Genomic DNA, 19,055 nt, shown 5'->3' with positions numbered 1-19,055 from the left:
TTCTCCTTGGGTACCTTAAATAGGGAATGCTCACTTAATGCTTTTATTTGGTATGTTGTGGACCAAAGTAAGACTTGCTTAATTTACAAAATGATGCATTATTACAATAGTTTTCTATGATTCCTCCAGCCTGATGTTTTCCCCATTCATTCCATTTTCTAGTTTCTTGGCCATGATTTTTCTAAAAACACAAATTGTATCATGCTGGTTTCCTGAAGTAAGGATTTTAATCCCTTGGGCTCTCTAATGCCTCAAAGGCAAGAGTCCAAGCTCCTCTGTGAAGCCTTTCCTCACACACCTTTCAGCCTGATTTACAATATTGTACATATGCTGAATTACACACACCTGTATGAATGGGAAGAAATTATCTTTGTCTTCCCACCTAAGAAACTGTAAAAAAAAAAAAAGGCAGGAGAGAAGAGTGAGAAGAACGACAGTGTTAGTCCTAGCAGCAATGAGGTAGTCTTAATCTGGGTTTAAGGCTCAGCGAAAAAGGTAGTATGAGAAGGAGAGACTTAATCAACTTGCTATTGTCTAAAGATGCCTCTTCACACTTTTTTATCATGGAATTCTCTCCATAAAAAATTTGAGCATATGCCCCTGATATATGCAAAGTGATTTATAAGTTACATATATGAAATGATAGACTCATATATGTTAGTATATCAAAAACTATGCCTGACCTGTGGTGGCTCAGTGGATAAGGCGTCAACCTGGAAACACTGAGGTTGCCGGTTCAAAACCCTGGGCTTGCCTGGTCAAGGCACATATGGGAGTTGATGCTTCCAGCTCCTCCTCCCTTCTCTCTCTCTCTCTCCCTCTCCCTCTCTCTCCTCTCTAAAAATGAATAAATAAATAAATTTTAAAAAAATTAAAAAAAAAACTAAAGGATGGGGTGAAAAGAGTTGTTTTAAATATTTATTTTATTGATTTTAGAGAGAGGAAGTGAGGGAGCAAAGAGAGATAGGAACATCAATTTGTTCCTGTACATGCCCTGACTGTGGATCAAACCGGCAGCTTCTGTGCTTCAGGACGATGCTCTAACCAGCTGAGCTATCCAGTCTGGGCTAGAGGTGAAAAATATAAAAATAAATTGTAATATTTTCTTCAAATCTCAGTGGTGGACATGACCTGAAGGATGGATCCACAACTTGTTAGCACACAAGGCCCTTTGTGATCGGTGTCCAGCTACCTCTCTAGCCATCCAGCCCACCTGTAACCACGCCCAGCTACCTCTCCACTCTCAAGCCTCCAAATTACTTATTTTTCGTTGCTTTATTAGACAGTAAGATCCAAGGAGTTATTTTATATCTCTGTATTTTTGCATCTGCTTGGAGTGGCCACTATCTGTGTAGCAAACTCCTACTGATACTTCAGCTCTAGTTCCAGTATCATTCCCTCTTGAGCCTTACCCAGCATCCCTCAGTATATCAGAGTTGTGAAAAGTTACAAAGACATAGGCAAAAGGCTCTGATTTGAAAAGCATGAACCAATAACTCAAAGGTATAGAAACTATCAGGGAATATTGATGCTTTGTCAAACACATAAACAGCTAAATGTTAAGTGGGACTGGCAGTTTAAAAATTAAAGCAGCCCTTTGTTTCATTCTCTTTTTGTTCTAAAAAGATTAATAAATTTAGGCCCTGGCCAGTTGGCTCAGAGGTAGAGAGTATTGGCCAGGCATGTGGAAGTCCCGGGTAGATTCCCAGTCAGGGCACACAGGAGAAGCGACCATCAGCTTCTCCATACTACTCCCTCTCTCTTCTCCTCCTGCAGCCATGACTTGAATGAGCAAGTTGACCCTGGGCACTGAGGATGGCTCCATGGCCTTGCCCCAGGTGCTAAAATAGCTCGGTTGCCAGATGGGGATTGATGGTTGGATCTCAGTCCGGGTGCATGCGGGAGTCTGACTGTCCACCTCCCTGCCTCTTACTTGATTAAAAAAAAAAGACATTAAGTTTATTTTATAACCAAAGAAATATATGTACAATAATTTTGAAGAGTTTTCGCCTGAATTTTTGTAATGAATTCTGTTTTTAAACTTTTGGGAAACATTTTAAACACACTGGCAAGCAAAAAATAATATATAATAAATACCTATGTCCCCATCCATGGGATTAAGCAGATGTTAACACATTTCCTAGTTTCAGATTTTTGTTTAGTAGACACCTAAATTGTAGGTACAATTAAAGCCTTAACCCTCAATCCTTTCTCTTCCTCCCCAGAGGTAACCCACTGTAGAACAGGTTTTTGTTAGCCACTTTTCTGAAAAACATTTGATGTGCAAGGAGCCAAAGGTAAATTACTGCCAGAGTGTAAAAAAGCATAGTCAACAGGAGAAAGAAAACAGATTCTGTATTACAGTGTAAGCCACTTCATTACTATGTATATGAGATGGTGATTGGTTTGGGAAACATGAATTCCAATTTCAACCGCCTATTTACTGGTGACTATACTTGGCTCTGGTCTGGGTCATCTTCTGTAAAAGGATAAAAATCTATCTGTCTTGCAGAGTTTTTGCAAGACTAAAACTAAGTCTTTAAAATGCCTGGCCTCTGGTGGTGCAGTGGATAAAGTGTCAACATGGAGTGCTGTGGTCATCGGTTCAAAACCCTGGGCTTGCCTGGTCAAGGCACCTATGACAAGCAAGGAATGAACAACTGAACTGAAGCAACTATGAGTTTATACTTCTTGCTTATCCCCCCACATCCCTTGCTCCTCTTTGTAAAATCAATAAATAAAATCTTGAAAATGCATATAAGCAGAAGATAAATGCTGTAAAAGTAGTATTAATTATTGCAACTTTAATATTGTCCAGAATTCGGCCCTGGCCGGTTGGCTCAGTGGTAGAGCGTCGGCCTGGCGTGCAGGAGTCCCGGGTTTGATTCCCGGCCAGGGCACACAGTAGAAGTGCCCACCTGCTTCTCCACCCCTCCCCCTCTCCTTCCTCTCTGTCTCTTCCCCTCCGGTAGCCAAGGCTCCATTGAGCAAAGTTGGCCAGGGCGCTGAGGATGGCTCTGGTCACAACAGAGCAACGCCCTAGATGGGCAGAGCATTGCCCCCTGGTGGGCGTGCCTGGTGGATCCCGGTTGGGCGCATGCGGGAGTCTGTCTGACTGCCTCCCCATTTCCAACTTCAGAAAAATATTCAATACAAAAAATATATATATATTGTCCAGAATTCAAATTAGCCACGCCTGTCAGACTACACTATTTCCTAACCCATTAATGTCATTTTACACGTAGGAAATATTTAATATTTTGGGACAGACCAACTAAGCTATGTGGGACTGGCATGATGTAACTACAAGGGTTCCAGGTGGTCCAGGCCATGCCCTGGGCTAAGGGGATTGATAGCTCACCACACATGCCAGTTGTGAAGATTTGCTTCAGAGGATCCGGCTAGTAATGTAACCTGGTGGACTAGCCAGTTTTGATGGTCTCTTGCATGGTTAGAGACTACACCCAGTCTGTGGAATGCTGCCTCATAAATGTGCCATTAGTTAAGAAAAGAACCTAATGAAAAGGGATAGATTTGCCTCTTGTTTACTGGAAAAAGAACTCCCTGTACATTCTCTCTTGATCAAGTAGCATCATCTTCCTAGAACAGTCAAAAGTCCCTGGCCCTGGCCGGTTGGCTCAGTGGTAGAGGGTGAGCCTGGCATGCGGATATCCCAGGTTCAATTCCAGTCAGGGCACATAGGAGAAGCAATGTCTACTCCCATATGAGCCTTGACCAGACAAGTGCAGGGTTTCTAACCGGCGACCTCAGCGTTCCAGGTCAATGCTTTATCCACTGCGCCACCACAGGTCAGGCGAAAAAAAGAAGACTTTCTAAGAGTCAGTCACCACTTTTGGTGTTAACATCCTTTTGCTTCTATTGCTTGTTGTTATTTTATCCTTTGAGCCATTAGCCACACTCTGTCCATGGTTTGGTCACTGTCTGCAATAGTCATCTAACTCTTCTGTCTTGCCATTACCCTTAACTTCCTCTTATTTGCTTAATAGAGTCTACTTCTTTTGGTATTGTTTTTTCTTCTTCCCCATTCAGAAGAATATAGTTGGTGTTAAATGCAAACTCATAAATTCCAAGAACTTTCTATTTAACTGATATGCATTTCTAATTGCTTTGAACTGTCTTTTTGAACCACACATACTTACCTACTGAATATGTAGTAAATTGATTTGCTTTTATGCTTTTGTATAAAATTAATAATAACTTTATTGAGACCTAAAATGGTTCAGGCATTGTACTAGGAGATTTACATAAATTATTTTTTTATCCTCAAAACAACTTCTTGCTCTTGCTGTGTGACTCTGTTGGTTGGAGTGTTGTCCCGATGCCCCAGGGTTGTGGGTTCAGTCTCTGGTTGGGGCACATGCAGGGTCAACCAGTGAATGCATGAATTAAGTACAACAACGTTTCTCTCTCTCTCTCTCTCGCTTTCTCTCTCTCCCTCTTTCTCTCTAAAATCAATCTATCATTAAAAAATTTTAAAAAACTGGTATTCTCGAAACAAATGAGATGAGGAATTTTGGAGGTTAAATGACAGCTAACGCCTGACCAGGTGGTGGCGCAGTGGATAGAGCGTCAGACTGGGATGCGGAAGGACCCAGGTTCGAGACCCCGAGGTCACCAGCTTGAGCATGGGCTCATCTGGTTTGAGCAAAGCTCACCAGCTTGGACCCAAGGTCGCTGGCTCAAGCATGGGGAGGTTACTCAGTCTGCTGAAGGCCCGCGGTCATGGCACATATGAGAAAGCAATCAATGAACAACTAGGGTGTCGCAACAAAAAACTGATGATTGATGCTTCTCATCTCTCTCCGTTCCTGTCTGTCCCTATCTATCCCTCTATCTGACTCTCTCTCTGTCCCTGTAAAAAAAAAAAAAAAAAAAAAAAAAAAAAAGGTCGACCTGGAAATGCTGAGGTCGCTGGTTTGAAACCCTGGGCTTGCCTGGTCAAGGCACATATGGGAGTTGATGCTTCCAGTTCCTCCCCCCTTCTCTCTCTCTGTCTCTCTCTCCTCTCTCTCTTTCTCTCTCTCTTGTCTCTCTCTCTCCTCTCTAAAAATGAATATATTTTAAAATTTTTTTTAAAAAAAGACAGCTAACAGTGAGGAAGCGGGAATTTGAACCCTGGTTAGTCTCAATTCCAAAGCTCAGGCTCTGTCCACTATGCCTTTTTGCACAAGTAACTTCCCTGTCCACTCCATTAAGCCATGTTTTTGCTCCTCCAAAGAATTTCTCAAAACTCATATCTATGAAGACTTCCCAAATTACCACCTTTCTCTAGTTACTTGAGTCATTTCAGAAACTTTCAGCATCATGTTACTATTTCTGTATAAATGGAAAAAAAAAATCCCTATTTACGTTGTCCTACAGACTGTACATTTAAAAAAACAGATAATGGCCAGACCTGTGGTGGCGCAGTGGATAAAGTGACAACCTGGAACTCTGAGGTTGCCAGTTGGTAACCCTGAGCTTGCCAGGTCAAGGCACATACTAGACTCAACTACGAGTTGATGCTTCCCACTCCCTTTCTCTCTCTCTCTCTCTCTCTCCCTTTTCTCTAAAAACAATAAATAAAATATTTTAAAAAACAGATTCTGACTTTTCTTTCATAACTGAGCCTCCACAGCATTCAGGTAAGTGCTTTGCATTCAGTGGTATTTTTATAGATCATCTGTGTGATAATTTCTAAACCTTAATTTTTTATTTCTGTGATAGGTTCTCCATGGTGTACATCTTAAAGGTAAAGCAAGACAGGAAACCCTAAAAGAGCCACTTCCTGATGATTCTGAAGACGTTGCTACTGAGTACTGTAACTACAGGATTTTTTATAATTTTTATTTTTTTTATTCATTTTAATTTTTTTTTTCCCTCATTTTTCCAAAGCTGGAAACAGGGAGGCAGCCAGACAGACACCCGCATGCCCACCAGGGGGCGACGCTCTGCCCATCTGGGGCGTCGCTCTGTTGCATCCAGAGCCACTCTAGCGCCTGAGGCAGAGACCACAGAGCCATCCTCAGCGCCGGGGCCATCCTTGCTCCAATGGAGCCTCGGCTGCGGGAGGGGAAGAGAGAGACAGAGAGGAAGGAGAGAGAGGGGGAGGGGTGGAGAAGCAGATGGGCGATTCTCCTGTGTGCCCTGGCCGGGAATCGAACCCGGGGCTCCTGCACGCCAGGCCAACGCTCCACCGCTTAGCCAACTGGCCAGGGTCTTTTATTCATTTTAGAGAGGAGAGACACAGAGAGAGAGAGAGAGAGAGAGAGAGAGAGAGAGAAGCAGGAAGCATCAACTCCCATATGTGCCTTGACCTGGTAAGCCTTGACCCGGTAAGGGTTTTGAACTGGTGACCTCAGTGTTCCAGGTTGACACTTTATCCAATGCGCTACCACAGGTCAGGCCTATAACTACAGTTTAAAGAGACCTTTGACAATAAGTGTAGAGAAACTGGCCGATGTGCAAGAGATGCTATCATTGTCCAAAAAAAGACGTCCTATAAAAAACTACAGGATGATCAAGAAGAGAAAAGGCTTAGGATTAATTGATGCACTGGTAGATGAGAAACTATTCTCTGAAGAAACAGAGTGTCTGCTATGAGCAATTTTCAGGTATGTTCCCCACTGACCTGTAATATTTACAAAATAGCTCTTAATTTTTCTGAAACATTAAGTCCTTACTTTGCTTTTGGCTGAGAAGTGAAAAATCTCAGTAATATAAGCAAGAAGAATGAAAAGTAATCACCAAATTCCTTTCATGGTTTTCCAATTTTAAATGTAATATTTGGCCCTGGCTGGTTGGTTCAGTGGTCGAGCATCGACCCAATATGTGGAAGTCCCGGGTGATTCCCAGTCAGGGCACACAGGAGAAACGACCTTTTACTTCTTCACCTCTACCCTTCCTTTTTCTCTCTCCCTCTTTCTCTTCCCCTCCGCTCCCTAAGCCATTGCTCAATTGCTTCAAGTACATCAGCTCTGGGAGCTGAGAGTGGCTCCATGGACCTTCCGCCTCAGGCACTAAAATAACTTAGTTGCGAGCAGTCCTGATGGGCAGAGCATCGGCCCCAGACAGGGATTGCTGGGTGGACCAGCAATCCACCCAGCAGTTGGAGTACATACAGGAGTCTATCTATTCCCCTCCTCTCACTTAAAAAAAAATACAGGGGTCCTTGGTTATGACACAGTTCCATTCCTACAACAGTGACATAACCCAAATTTTGGTGTAAGTTGAAACACACCCTCGCCTAAGTCACTTACCTATCCTACTCAGTCATAAAATTATAACCTAGAACATAAAAACACAACTAAGCCACAGAAAAAGGAAAAGGACATAAATATACTGTACTACACTGTAGTAACAAAAAAATGACAGAAAAATGAGTGTAAAAGAATTCCTTACCTTTATTCCTGTGGTTGGCTTGCACACTGGAAGGGGCATTGCATGGTGGGAGAGTGACCTACTGGGAGGAGGAAGCTGGAGAGGCAAGAGAACCTGCAGAAGGTGCTGGAAACACTGGGTCAGGGGAATCAGGATTGCCTAAGGAACATGCAGGAGACACTGGAGATGATTCTACCTGTACTACAGGTGTTTCATCTCGAGAAGCAGCTGATGTAGAGGGTACAGGATCTGTTGCAGGCCTTTTTACCTTCCTAAAAAATTGTTCCAGGCTAGTCTGGAAGGTTGATGACTTCTCTTTAAAAATCTGTCTATAGCATTACGAGGCATCCATAACAGCTCAGTAGACCTTTCTGAATCTGTCACCGCTGGGGTCCTCAGCCTGAAATTTTGCCAACCCATCCTCTGCCATAGAAAAACCTGCCAAACCCTTGGTAGTTAATCTCTTGGGTTCTGGGGTTTCTAACTCTTCCTCTTCAATCAGCTGCTTCTCCAGCTGAATGAGGTCCTCAGCTGACAGCTCCTCTCCATGTGATGCCAGTAGCTCTGTGTCAACCATCATCATGGCTTTCCTCTTCTTCGAAGTACTACCACCTGAAGATTCTGACTTCTATTTAGGAGCCATAATAAGGGCCAAAAAGTCACCAAACAAAGCAACACAAACAGAATTCTTGTTCTTTTTAACAGCCCCAAATGGCATAGGTAAGTAAACTCGGGGGTAGACACCAACTCCCTCACTCATAGGCCGTGTTGCTGTGTATTCTTCTGTGCGCAACCAAACTAGTTTGCCCACACAGTCTGTAAGTATAACACTGATAGCATAAACTGAAACACTCATGTCTCAAATTTAAAAAAATTTTGTGGGCGTGAGTGTCATAAACTCAAAACATCGCATGTTGAGACTATTGTAACCCAAAGACCCCTGTAAGGCCTGACCTGTGGTGGCGCAGTGGATAAAGCGTTGACCTGGAAATGCTGAGGTTGCCGGTTCAAAACCCTGGGCTTGCCTGGTCAAGGCACATATGGGAGTTGATGCTTCCAGCTCTTCCCCCCTTCTCTCTCTCCTCTCTCTCTCTCTCTCTCTCTCCCTCTCTCCTCTCTAAAAATGAATAAATAAAATTAAATTTTAAAAAAAAGAATTGATGTTTCTCATCTCTCTCCCTTCCTGTCTGCCTGTCATTTCTGTCCCTCTCTCTGTCTCTGTCACAAAATAAATAAAAAGACGGCAGTAAAAGACCCCTGTAAGATGTTTAGCCTGGCCTGTGGTGACACAGTGGATATAGTGTCGACCTGGAATGCTGAGGTCGACAGTTTAGAACCCTGGGCTTGCTGGGTCAAAGTACATACGACAAGCAAGAAGCAAGCAATGAACAACTAAAGTGAAGCAACTATGAGTTGGTACTTCTCACCGCCCCTACCCCCATAAACTCAATAAATAAAATCTTTCAAAAAAGTAATATTTATTACAGGAAAAGCAAAGAAATATATAAATGATGAAAGTAACATAATACTACTTACTATTGAGAGTCAATTTCATATGGTCTATCCACTGAGCCACTGCCTGGTCAGGCTAGTCATTACTTCTATTCCCCTTGGAACAACACAAAATATTCTCCTCTATTTTTTTTTAATTACATGTTTTTGTGGGTTTTTTGCACTTCTTTAATTTTTTATTTTATTTTTATTTATTTATTCATTTTTTCGAGAGGAGAGAGAGACAGAGAAGGGGAAGGAGCTGGAAGCATCAACTCCCATATGTGCCTTGACCAGGCAAGCCCAGGGTTTCGAACCTGCGACCTCAGCATTTCCAGGTCAATGCTTTATCCACTGTGCCACCACAGGTCAGGCCTATTCTCCTCCTTTAGAGATACCTACTCTTATTCTACAAACAGGACATGCTTTTTTTTTTTTTTTTCTGAGGTTGGAAACGGGGGAGGTAGACTCCCGCATGCGCCCGACCGGGATCCACCCGGCATGCCCACCAGGGGGCAATGCTCTGCCCATCTGGGGCATTGCTCTGCCGCAATCAGAGCCATTCTAGTGCCTGAGGCAGAGGCCACAGAGCCATCCTCAGCGCCCGGGCAAACTCTGCTCCAATGGAGCCTCGGCTGTGGGAGGGGAAGAGAGAGACAGAGAGGAAGGAGAGGGGGAGGGGTGGAGAAGCAGATGGGCGCTTCTCCTGTGTGCCCTGGCTGGGAATTTTGCCTGGGACTCCTGCACGCCAGGCCAACGCTCTACCACTGAGCCAACCGGCCAGGGCCAACAGGACATGCTTCTTATTTAACAGAATGTAAATCCAAAATCTCTGCTTCCATCAAAGAGTAAGTTGGATACATATTCTTATTTTGCCCCTCTTCAAACATTCTGGTTTACAAAGAAGACTAGGTAGTTTTTCAATGGACATATATATTTTACTCTATAGAGTGTTTTAGAAAATAACTTGGGGATTCATACAATTTTCTTTTTTTAATTTTTTTTTTTATTTTTTTATTTATTTTAGAGAGGAGAGAGAAAGGGAGAGAGAGAGACAGAGAGGGAGAAAGAGAGGAGAGAAGGTGGGGAGGAGCTGGAAGCATCAACTCCCATATGTGCCTTGACCAGGCAAGCCCAGGGTTTCGAACCGGCGACCTCAGCATTTCCAGGTCGACGCTTTATCCACTGCGCCACCACAGGTCAGGCAGGATTCATACAATTTTCAAGCTTAAAGGGATTCTGAAATTCTACAGTTCAACTAAATTGCAAAAAGACTTTAGTGGTAAATTCTGTAGCAGTTAAAACTTTATAAAAATTTGCAGTAATATGAGTAAATGCTATTATAAAAATTAAAAGTACATGACTATTGCCCTGACCAGATAGCTCAGTTGCTCAGAGCATTGTCCTGAACCACAGAGGTGGCCAAGCTCAATCCCCTGTCAGAGCACATACGGGAACAGATTGATGTTCCTGTCTCTCTCTCTCTAAAATCAATAAAATAAACATTTAAAAATAAATAAAAAAATAAAAATCAAGCTCACCAGAGCTTTATTAAAAACTATCTAAAAGAAAAGTTTTACCTAGAGGCATTAAGTTTCATTACCTACTCACTGCATATGCGGTAAGCGTCTTTGTTGTTCATTTGAGAATCCTAATGCAAAAGAATAAATTTTAGACAATTTATTAAAATTTGGTCATAGTCTTGGTTTTAATACTAGTGTGCAATAGCGCCCTGATAGAGAGCCACTGTACTAATTTTTTCATTGTCTTACTATTTAGCCATATTTTAAAAAATATAAACAGCTGATAATACTTTTGTCTCCTAAGTAGATTATAAGCTACTTATAGTCAAAATATATCTTTTTCATCTTGTTTTTCAAGCACATTAGTGCATCTTGAAATTAATTTACAGGGTCATAATTGGCATTAAATTATATATATATATACATATATATGTATACATACACTATATACATACATAAATACAGGATTTACAGCAGTCCCTCATCTATCATGAGTGTTAGGTTCCAGAACCCCCTGTGACAGGCGAAATCTGTGAAGTAGTGACTTTATATTTATTTTATTATTTATATATATTTTAAGACTTTATAAACCCTCCCCACATTCTTATAAACCTTTCCCATACTGTTATTAATCTTTCTCACACTCTTATAAACACTTCCTATGCTCTTAAACACTTTGTACACTCTTAAACCTATGTAATTTTAACAACATAAAATTCTATATGGGTACTCACCAGTGAGTACTAATATGTTTTAATTAATATTTTTTATATTTTTAAATATTATTTTCAATTTTTTAGGCTATAAAATGCTTATTTTACCATAAAAATAATTTAAAATAATAAACATATAAAGATACCTATATATTTCAATATCCTGTGATATAGCAAAAAAAATGCGTGATACAAAATTAGATATATACAATTTAAAAATACGTGATACAGTGAGACCATGGAAAGTGAACCACGATATGGCAAGGGACAACTATACAGTTTTGAGTACATGAAACAAAGTTCATTCTCGTATTATTATTATTACGTTAGAAGAGGGGAGATAGACAGACTCCCTCATGCACCCTGTCCTGGATCCACCTGGTAACCCTGTCAGGGCCTGATGCTCAAATCAACTGAGCTATTTGTAGTGCCTGAGGCTGACACACTGGGACCCACTGAGCTATCTTCAGTGCCTGAGGCTAATGCTTAAACCAATTGAGCCACTGGCTGTGGGAGGGGAAGAGGGAGACATAGGAGATAAGGAGAGGGGAAGAAGCAGATGGTCACTTTTCTTGTGTGCCCTGACAGGGAATCAAACCCAGGACGTCCATATGCTGGGCTGATGCTCTATCCACTGAGCCAACTGGCCAGGGCCAATTATTGTATTATTAATACAACTGTAAACCGACTTTCACAGTTTTATACATATATATGTGTATGGCAGGTAGTAAAGGTAAATTCTGTTTATGAAACTTCTATGTTGCAGCAAAATATCTGGAATGCCTTGTCTTGAAATACTTAGGGAAGTACCATATTCCCCATGTATAAGACACATCTTTTTCTGAAAAATTTGGGGTCTAAAAACTTCGTGTGTCTCATACAGTGGTTGTAGATTTTTTTTTACCTGCATTTCCCGCTTTTTTTGCGCTTGTTTTTGCATTCATTGTTGAAGACAGTGATTCATCATCAGACACAGATGAGGACAAGCTAATGGATGGGAGTTTTGAGAGTGATGAAGAACTGTATGAATTTTATGACAAATAAAACTTGAGTTCAATAACTTTATGTAATACAATTTTTTTTTTTCAAATTTTGGGCCCCCAAATTAAGGTGCGTCTTATACATGGGGAAATACAGTACTGCATATTGAAATCTCAATTAAATAGAGGCCAGATGTCTAGGGAAAAACTTGCAGCCTAGGCCCTGGCCGGTTGGCTCAGCGGTAGAGCATCGGCCTGGCGTGCGGGGGACCCGGGTTCGATTCCCAGCCAGGGCACGTAGGAGAAGCGCCCATTTGCTTCTCCATCCCCACCCCCTCCTTCCTCTCTGTCTCTCTCTTCCCCTCCCGCAGCCAAGGCTCCACTGGAGCAAAGATGGCCCGGGCGCTGGGGATGGCTCCTTGGCCTCTGCCCCAGGCGCTAGAGTGGCTCTGGTCGCGGCAGTGCGACGCCCCGGAGGGGCAGAGCATCGCCCCCTGGTGGGCAGAGCGTGGCCCCTGGTGGGCGTGCCGGGTGGATCCCCGTCGGGCGCATGCGGGAGTCTGTCTGACTGTCTCTCCCTGTTTCCAGCTTCAGAAAAATACAAAAAAAAAAACAAACAAACTTGCAGCCTAGAGTTTAGCCCCCAAATCAGAATTTAACTCAGAAAAGTAATTTGAATTACAAAAGTAAATTTCATTGAAGATAAGCACCTTAGTCTTTACCTCAGAATCTATTTAGTTTTTAGACAGTTATTAAAGTTGGTTGTTTCCTTCCCTGATGTACAGCAAACTAGAAAGAGTCAAGTAGAGCTAAGTGAAAAGAATTCTGAAGACAGACACTAACAGTAACGGGAAAGAATCATCAGCAGGCTGGGAAGGGCAGAGATATCATGTATAAAAGAACTCCTAAGAGAGCAGTGTTGTTACAAACAGATGCAGACGCCTTAGTTGCCCCTAAAGGCTTACTTTTGAGGCTATAAGAAGTGGTGAGAAAAACTCTGCATAGGGCATAAGCAAAGCTGGGCTTCACATTTGTGCAGAACTAGCAGCACAATATAGGCCAACAGGCTTCACTTCTCCTCGTGTCCCAGATTCCTAACAATAAAGTGAGGTAGACTCACTTTATATATAAAATGTACTGAATGTTTCCAAAGTTTTCTTCCCCTTTTAACACTTACCTCATTTCAGTGAATTTACAGGTAAGACTTGATTTATGATCTAAATGCTAAACACATCAATTAGAACAAACTGGGTAATTGATTTGTATACTTTTAAAAGAAATAAGTGAGAAAGTAAAATTTATTTTATGGTATATTTGCATCTTAAAATACTACTCTGTGTTTCTAAGTTTCTCTATTATCTTACTTTTTTATAACTGATCATTAAGTTGGAAATATTTTCTGTTGAATTTGGCTACATACACTTAGCTTTATTTCTGCAGTGATTTGAGAGCACTATAGTACCATTTTTAAGGCATTTTGTCTAATTTCTTCATCTGAGTTTTATATTTTTCATTTTTTCCAGATCGTTATCCAAATGTAAACCCAGTCCAGGTTTCAACAGCAACATTTTTTTCTTTTCTTCAGTAAAGAGTGGAGAATGGAGACCAGCTATATCATCAGTATTGTTCACTGATAATAAAAAGTATAATCTCTCAAGCATCAGCTGCAGTGGGACCCCAGCAGTCACCATTTGCAAAGGTTTATGGACTTTGGTCTTGGCAAACTTGATGCCAATGAAACGCCACTCATCTCAAGATATTATTTTATTAATGGCAGTGTGTATTTGTGGTCACTGGAGAACACCTCTTGGTTATTGTTTTATAAACGGGGCCTCTGGATATTGCAAGCTCAGCTGCTTTGTCTTACTGTTGGAAAACTGAGTGACATAGGGATCACAGTTGTGGCTGTTACATCTGATGCTACAGCTCACAGTAGCATCAGCGTTGGGCAAAAGCATTGGGCATCACAGCAGATGGCAAAAGCATTGGGCATACACGTTGATGGAGACAACATGAACTGTTTATTTCATATCCTTCCTCTTCTAGCCAACAGATTGCATACTTTGATTCGTGCCACTTGCTTAGATGAATAAGAAATGCATTTCAGGATTTTCAAAGCATTCAGTTTATTAATGGCATAGCACATTGGCAGCACCTTGTGGAGTAAGTAGCACTAGAGGAACAGGAATTATCAAACATGGAAAAGATCGCAGGAAAACTTGCAAGTTTGAAAAACCACATACTAAAAATGAATTCAGCTACCCAACTCTTCAGTGAGAATGTGGCCAGCACATTAGTATGTCTGCTGTCATTAGGCCTGCCTCCTTTCCAAAAGTGTATTTGTACTGTCCATTTTTACACTTAATTAATAATCTGTTTGACATTTTTATTTATTTTATTTTATTTTTTGTATTTTTCTGAAGTTGGAAATGAGGAGGCAGCCAGACAGACTCCCGCATGCGCCTGACCGGGATCCACCCAGCATGCCCACCAGGGGGCGATGCTCTGCCCATCTGGAGCATCGCTCTGTTGCAACCAGAGCCATTCTAGCGCCTGAGGCAGAGGGCACAGAGCCATCCTCAGCGCCTGGGCCAACTTTTGCTCCAATGGAGCCTTGGCTGCGGGAGGGGAAGAGAGAGACAGAGAGGAAGGAGAGGGGGAGGGGTGGAGAAGCAGATGGGCGCTTCTCCTGTGTGCCCTTGCCGCGAATCGAACCCGGGACTCCTGCACGCCAGGCTGACGCTCTACCACTGAGCCAACTGGTCAAGGCCTGTTTGACATTTTTATTAGTAGGAACTATTATGGAAAGGGACTTAGAGGACATCTAATGCCTGAAACTTTTGGTAAAATTAATCACGTGTTAATGGAAGCCAAGACAATTTTTGTTACATTATCTTACACTAGCAATAATCAAATAATTAAAGGTAAGTGAAAACTAGGATTTCTGCTTAACGCTGAGAGCTTAAAATGGCTCTATCAAAATTATGTCTTCCCAACGGTAATGCCTTTTTTATATCTTCTGGCTTACAAATTCAGTCAAGCCCATCTGGAATTATTTCTAAAGATGCTTAGACAAATATTAGCAACCAGGTCTAACTCTACCTGTATGGCATTCCAGAAAGCTTACCATAATTTGGAAACCAGATGCAGATTACAAGATCAAGTTTTTCTAAGTAAATTGAGCATTCTTGACATTTCAGTTGCTCAAAGGACAGATTTGGTCCTTTGGACAGTTCAGTGTCAATATGGTGTCAGTGTTATAAAGACTGTTTTTCACAAAGAGGATATTTGTCAAGACTGGTCTAATTGTTCACTAAGTGAGGCATTACTAGACCTATTGGATCACAGGTGAAATCTCACCTGTTGTGTTGGTTATATTGCAGATAAGTTATCAGCTCTTTTAACTTGTGAGGACTGCATCAGTGCACTGTATGCTTCAGATCTCAAAGTCTCTAAAATTGGGTCACTGTTGTGTGTCAAAAAGAAGAGTGGGCCCTGGCCGGTTGGCTCAGCGGTAGAGCGTCGGCCTAGTGTGCGGAGGACCCGGGTTCGATTCCCGGCCAGGGCACACAGGAGAAGCGTCCATTTGCTTCTCCACCCCTCCGCCGCGCTTTCCTCTCTGTCTCTCCCCCTCCCGCAGCCAAGGCTCCATTGGAGCAAAGATGGCCCGGGCGCTGGGGATGGCTCTGTGGCCTCTGCCTCTGGCGCTAGAGTGGCTCTGGTCGCAACATGGCGACGCCCAGGATGGGCAGAGCATCGCCCCCTGGTGGGCAGAGCGTCGCCCCTGGTGGGCATGCCGGGTGGATCCCGGTTGGGCGCATGCGGGAGTCTGTCTGACTGTGTCTCCCTGTTTCCAGCTTCAGAAAAATGAAAAAAAAAAAAAAAAAAGAAGAAGAGTGGTTTGTATATCCCATCAGAAAGTTTATGTCGAGTCATAAATATTGATATTTGTGAACACGTTGTAAGAATGCATTCAAGAATGGCAGTTTGTAAATGACTTCCTAAACAGAGGGAATTTTATCTTCAGCAGAAAATATTATGTGAGTTTTCTGGACATATTTATCTTTTTTGTAGATTTAGATGAGCCTCTCTGTGATGGAGAAGCGTGTGCCATCATTCACCTTGTAAAATTACTAAGGGATATATTTATAATACTCTGTTTTTTAAAGTTCAGAGCTAAAGATACAGCTCGTTTCCCTATAAAACCATTCAGAAACAATTGAAAATATCACGGAAACACTGGTCATCTTTATAGGATTACAAATGTTTAAGTTTTGCTAATACCAATACAATTCATGCATCTGCTAAGTAACGATGGATATCCATTCAAATGAGGGACCTAAAATACAATAAAATTTATATTAAGAATACTTGGTCAACATTTATTTTAAAAGTTCAACTTACCCTATTTTCTAAATTGACCATTCTGCACAGTGGACAAGTTTGTAGTTCTGACTCAGAATCTAAAATCTGCATATTGTAAAATCTGCTGGAACTTTGGTATGGCCTGCAGCATTTCAGAGTTACCCAGACTGTGCAAAGCATTAAGAGCAAAGTAGGTAAGAGGTGCTGTCTTTGAATTTACTACTATAAGACTGAATAATGTGACTGGACATACTTTAAGTTTATTCAGTCTACTTTAAAACAAGAGAGTTACAATGAGGATTACCAACACATTGACTCCTTTTACAAACAAACTATATTCCTTAAAAGAGCTTTGGTTTACAGCTTTTAAGAATGTTGACAGAATACCTATAAAACCTTGAATATAATTTTTACTTACAAATCAAAATTAAGGTGTGGTTTGAGAATTAGGCTAAATTAAAAAAGTGACCATAAAAATCCCTTTGCCGGGGTACCCTAAAATAGAAATACTCATTATCTCTGGCAGAAGGTAAACGTGAGCCACGGGATGGTTCATTGCGCTGCAGTGAACCTGGGGAGTCTAGTTTTTGGGAAGTACACAGGTGATATAATTTTCAAAATCCATTGTCTCTAGATTTCGAAATACTACTTTTGAATAATAGAGTGGACACTTATTTGACTCCTATTGGAAGAGCTCAATGCTCATCAGTGAATGAGAAGCCTTGATTTCAACTTCTAAAGTCTACTTGTTGATTACAGGAAGGCTAAAATAATGAAACATATTTCAGTGTTGAAGGAATAGTGAAATTTCATAGTATATGAGTAATAAATTGAGAAAAGATGGTCAACTGAGACAATAGATATGAAAAAACATTGCCTTAACTACATAATTTTTCAGAAATTTAAGAGAAATAATCTAAAGATGGAAACATAATAAGGGTAATATTCTCCATTCTCTCACACCCAGATTTGAAAAGATAAACAGGAAACTGAAAATTGCACAAGATTAATGACTAGGTAGAAGTTGAGTTTCTTGAATTAAAATTTACCCTAAGTAGTATATTTTGATATACTTTTACATTTGTTCTACCTCAAACAAAGGCTTACGTTTTGAAATGTAATTAAGAGTTGCACTACATTTTATATGAGCTATTGCTGAGAAGTCTGAATATTGTGGTTTCTGTTTTGTTTGCAATAGAATGAATTTAGATTCACCAGGATATTTAAAGGAAACCTTTATGTAAGTCACTACTTTTAATTTATTACTTATTAATTTATTACCCGATCTTTACTTAAAACTATGTTCATTGTAATGTTTTAGTTCTTTGCTGTTACATTTGATTAATGAAGTATTATATTCTGTATTTTAAGAAATTAGTGCCTGACCTGTGGTGGTGCTGTAGATAAAGTGTCAACCTGGAATGCTAGGGTTGCTGGCTCAAAAACCCATGTTTGCCTGGTCAAGGCACATATGGGAGTTGATGCTTCCTGCTCCTCCCCCCTTCTCTCTTTCTCTCTAAAATGAATAAATAAAATATTTGGGAAAAAAAAAGAAATTAGTGTTGCTCGCATTATTTAAGTGCTAGATAAATTGGACAAACATTGAAGATAATATTTTCATCACTGCCTTTAGCACAGTTAATTGCCCTTGCCCTAGTGAAGTGTGATATCAGATTTACTTGATATGATTTGCTTTACAGTAAAATTTTTTATTCATTTTAGAGAGGAGAGGGAGAGACAGAGAGAGAGAGAGAGAGGAGAGACAGAGAGAGAGAGAAGGGGGGAGGAGCTGGAAGCATCAACTCCCATATGTGCCTTGACCAGGCAAGCCCAGGGTTTCGAACCGGCAACCTCAGCATTTCCAGGTCGACGCTTTATCCACTGTGCCACCACAGGTCAGGCCTACAGTAAAATTAAAAAAAAATTTTTTTTTAATTTATTTTGTTTTAAAGAGAGAAGAGAGAAAGAGAAGGGAGGCAGGGAGCATCGACTCATAGTTGCATCCCATATGTGCCTTGAGCAGGCAAGTCCAGGGTTTCAAACCAGCATTCTAAGTCAATGCTTTATCCACTGTGTCACCACAGGTCAGGTGTGAAATATTTCAATATTCATATCTGAGTAGGATTATTTAGTTTATAAATTCAATGCATCACCTTTGTTCTTTTTTTTCTTTGGAGAAAACTAACATTCCCTTTAGAAATGTATCCTTCTTACTTTTTTTCTTTTTCTTTTTTTTCTTTTTTTATTTTTCTGAAGCTGGAAACGGGGAGGCAGTCAGACTCCCGCATGCGCCCGACTGGAATCCACCCAGCACGCCCACCAGGGGGCGATGCTCTACCCATCCGGGGCATCGCTCTGTCCAACCAGAGCCACTCTAGCGCCTGGGGCAGAGGCCAAGGAGCCATCCCCAGCGCCCTGGCCATCTTTTGCTCCAATGTAGCCTCGGCTGTGGGAAGGGGAAGAGAGAGACAGAGAGGAAGGGGAGGGGGAGGGGTGGAGAAGCAGATGGGCGCCTCTCCTGTGTGCCCTGGCCGGGAATCCAACCCGGGACTTCCGCATGCCAGGCCGACGCTCTATCACCGAGCCAACTGGCCAGGGCCACT

General features: G+C 41.5%; 1 non-coding gene across 1 annotated transcript; it reads left to right on the top strand.

The window, feature by feature from the left end:
• The first annotated feature begins 15,579 nt into the window (after positions 1-15,579).
• On the top strand, positions 15,580-15,655 carry TRNAT-AGU (transfer RNA threonine (anticodon AGU)). The gene has a single exon. It is a non-coding gene; the product is annotated as a tRNA-Thr (tRNA).
• The last annotated feature ends 3,400 nt before the right edge of the window (positions 15,656-19,055 follow it).

The sequence above is a fragment of the Saccopteryx bilineata genome, chromosome 5 (assembly GCF_036850765.1).
Source record: "Saccopteryx bilineata isolate mSacBil1 chromosome 5, mSacBil1_pri_phased_curated, whole genome shotgun sequence".
Classification (NCBI taxonomy): domain Eukaryota; kingdom Metazoa; phylum Chordata; class Mammalia; order Chiroptera; family Emballonuridae; genus Saccopteryx; species Saccopteryx bilineata.
This window is presented reverse-complemented; position numbering and strand designations above follow the sequence as displayed.